The 4,237-nt window shown below is 26.7% G+C and overlaps 1 pseudogene; it reads left to right on the top strand.

Moving 5' to 3' along the window:
* The first annotated feature begins 405 nt into the window (after positions 1 to 405).
* On the top strand, positions 406 to 747 carry LOC112694243 (annotated as a pseudogene).
* The last annotated feature ends 3,490 nt before the right edge of the window (positions 748 to 4,237 follow it).

Below are 4,237 nucleotides of genomic sequence, written 5' to 3'. Positions count from 1 at the left end.
CCACGACTTTCAGACCCACAATGGTTAAGAGATATGTCATTTTGTACTGACGTTGTGCATCACTTAGCCACATTAAATATGTCTCTTCAAGGTAAAAATAAATTTATAAATAACCTAGTACAAGACATTTTTAGTTTCCAAAATAAGCTTAAACTTTTTCAAAGAGACTTAAGAACAAATAATTTAAACCATTTTCCGTATTTAAAAAAAATTGAGGATTATTTGGTTGGAATAGCAACAAAATTGAATTGTGAAGATTATGTACAAAAATTAGAGTGTTTATCAACTCACTTTGAAGATCGATTGAAAGACTTGAAATTACTTAAACCTTCGATTGCATTTCTAGAAAATCTCTTTGTAATTAACGTTATTGAAAATGAATGTCCAATATTAAAATCAATTTCAATGGATACGGCAGCTTTAGAAATTGAACTCTAGGAATTATTGGAAGATGAAGAACTGAAGCAGTTCAAATACAGTTGTCATTCTTTGTTGGAATTTTGGAAACATGAGCCTGTTATTAAATATCCAAAAATTACTCTTTGCGCTCAAAAGTTAATATCGATTTTTGGAACAACATATTCTTGCGAGTCTTTATACTCAACCATGAAAATGATTAAATCTAAACATCGATCAACATTAACGGATGATCATTTAACTGAATTGTTAAGGACTGCATTAATAACATATAGTCCTGATTTTAAAAAGCTTACAAGCAAAATAAACACGCAACAAATAAGAAAATAGTCAATTAAGAAACATGATATCAAGAATACTTTATTTTTATAAATTTTTTTCTATACACTGTAATTTAATAATTTAATTTAATTTAATAAAATATTATACTTTTTCAAATACATAAATTCATATTAAAAAAATTTTTTTTTAAATGCTACGATAAGATGCGAGCCGCGAAAGTCTATGACGTGAGCTGCGGTTTGGCCACCCCTGTTATATTATGTTAAATGTTATGTTATATTATGTTATGTATTTATACATATATCCTTATGCATTTTGTAAAACAATTATGCTTATGAATAAACTTATTTTGTAATGATAAAACTCAACGTGTTCAGTTCATTACATCTTTATTAACTTGGAGAATATTGTATGTCTGCCAATTACCATAAATCCTCGTACGAGACCCTTTATTATATTACTTATGTCACAATACGCGTGCACTACAAGACATGTCTAAATTATTGCTGATAAAAGAACATGGCAAACTTCATTTTTTAATTAAATTAAGTTAACTTTTGTGTGTATTAATACTTTTAACTTAACGAATTTAAAATTAAATTGTAGGCAACTTTAAACATAACTTAATGAGATAAAAAAGCTTTTTCAACTTTGATGACAAATACCATAAATCTAGTTATATGCATAAACAATCAATAACAATACTTATTAATTCTTACGCATATACACTACGTTATAGTGATTTAAAACGATAAGTATAGTAGCAAACGTATAGTATAAGTCGATAGGTTTAAAATTTAAAAGCCCAAAGTTAATTTAATAATGATTGATAAATTACATACATTTTTGATACTTAATTAAATTATTGTGCCGAAGTGAAATTGACCATAATTCCTTATCGTATTAATTATTAATATATCATAATTTTCACATGTTATTAACATTTTATCATATTTTGTTAATTTTCTTCTTGGTTATCTTTCGAATAACGTATGCTAATTCGTGAAAGAAAGAAGGTACATAAATCATTTAAATCTACTGGTCTAAATTCATATTATACTGAGTTTAGTATTCTAAGAAAGAAGTGTAAATTTTTTTCTAAATTGTATTATGCTAATTACCTTGATAAATTACAAATTTTGTTATCCAATAATTTTAAATCTTTCTGGAAATTTGTTCAAAATAGACAGAAAACTAACATTATTCCTAATAATATTACTAACGGTACCTCTATTGCAAATAACATTGACGAAACCGTAAATATGTTTAAATCTTATTTTAAATCAGTCTATTCTCCTGCAAATAAAAGCATAATTTATAGTTTATAGTATTATACGTTATCTCGCCCGATTCATTATTTATTTAATCTATCTTTATCAAACGGTTGTTATTCAGCCAAATGGAATTTTTTTTTTATTTATCCAGTATTCAAGTCGAAAAACAAAACTTTGATTGAAAATTATGGTCCTATATCACGCCTGAGTACGCTACCTAAAATATTAGAAAAAATTATGACACCTAAATTGACAGCAATATTTTTTAATACAATTTCTGATAAACAACATGGTTTACGTCATTCTAAATCGACACTAACGAATTTATTAGTTTATTATACAGACATTGTATCGTTAGTCGGAAAAGGCATCCAGGTTAATGCTATATATACCGATATTAGAAAAGCTTTTGACAGTATAGATATACCAATTTTATTAAATGAACTAGAATATAATAGTATTTCTGACCCTATATTAAAGTGGTTTAAATCTTATTTGATTGACAGAACGCAACAGGTTAAGTTAGGGAGTTTTAGTTCATCGATCATCAATGTTACCTCTGGGGTCTCTCTAGGAGGGCATTTATCCCCTTTCCTTTTCTTACTATTTATGAATGATGTTAATTATATCTTTAAATACTGTAAATTCTAAATGTTCGCCGATGATCTAAAACTATATATGCAGATTTTATCAACTAATGATAGTAATAATCTACAATCCTATTTAAATAAATTTCACGTATGGTGTTCAATTAATGGCCTAAGTATGAATGTTAACAAATGTGCACAAATCACTTTTTCTCATCGGAAATCAACTATAAAATATCAATATAGTATAAATGGATCTGATTTGCATGTAGTAACACAAATTAAGATTTAGGTATTATTTTATCAAGTAACTTATCATTTCATTATTATATAAATGCAATGTGTAATAAAGCTCTTCGCATCTTCGGTTTTATACGTCGAAACTTTTCAAAGTTTAATAATCACAATTGTTTAAAAACATTTTATTTCTCTTTAGTTCGTTCAATATTAGAATATGGTTCTATAATATGAAACCCGAATCAATCTACCTTTATAGTCAAAATAGAACGTATTCAAAATCTGCTTTTATAAGTTTTAGTATATAAAACCAACAAAATAGGTACTTCTCTTGAACAGTTAGCAACCGATTTTAATATTTAATCACTTGAAATGAGGAGAAAATATTTTGATCTACTTTGGCTATACAAACTCCTTTATTCCCAAATTGATTGTCCAGAGTTACTATGTCAAATACCTCTAAAGGTCCCTAGTATTAATACTTGTTTATCACATACTTTCTACATGGACATTTTCCGACAAAACTACTATCACTTTGCTCCTTTAAACAGAATACTTACCTCAGTTAACAGATTAAAACAATTCGACTTCTTTCATGATTCATCGACCAGGTTAAAGTCTATGGTTAATAATTTAAATCTCAATTTGTAATCTAACTTGTAATTAGTCTTGTAAAAATTGTTTATCTCGTTATTTCTTATTAATAGTTGATCGTATACTTATTATCATGTTTTATAATGTTATTACTTATTATTATTTGTTTATACGTTTGATGTCATCCCTAGGTATAAAGTATTGTTACTGTTTCTGTACTGAACCCTCATGGGCGTTTACTTTCAATAAATTCAAAAAAAATAATTTTCACACGTTAATTTTCACCTTATAGATTTTTCAGGAATTTATTCTCATATTATTTCAAATACAATCTAAATATTTGATCCAATAATAATATACTTATAATCTTAACCAAGATGATATAGCTGTTGATCAATCACAAACTTCACTGCTATGAAATAATGGATAATACATCTATTTCCTTTGATTATAAAATCGTTTTCGGTCTATCAAAATGCATTTTTACGACCAATCCTTAACTGTGTGCTGAATATTTTATTACCTGTATAATATTTTTTTTACAAACTACAACAGTTTCTTAGTCTCTATTGAAGTATTAGAGGTATGTTACACCTCTCCTTATACTTTTAATTTTTTTTTTTTTTTTATTATTCACAAAATAACCCTCAGCAACAGTGGCCATTGGGTGCTATTAATATAATTAATATAAATAAATTACGGTATGTGGTATAAAATAAAAAATTAAACGTATGAAGTTGATGCTTATATTTTGTTTGTTATGTCTGACAGATGATAGATCCATCGTCACGATGAATTTGATTGTGCTGGAAAATAAATTGGAATCCTAGTTAAAATCTGCAGTAA

Source organism: Sipha flava, unplaced genomic scaffold, assembly GCF_003268045.1.
Source record: "Sipha flava isolate LNK unplaced genomic scaffold, YSA_version1 126_pilon_pilon, whole genome shotgun sequence".
Taxonomy (NCBI): Eukaryota; Metazoa; Arthropoda; class Insecta; order Hemiptera; family Aphididae; genus Sipha; species Sipha flava.
This window is presented reverse-complemented; position numbering and strand designations above follow the sequence as displayed.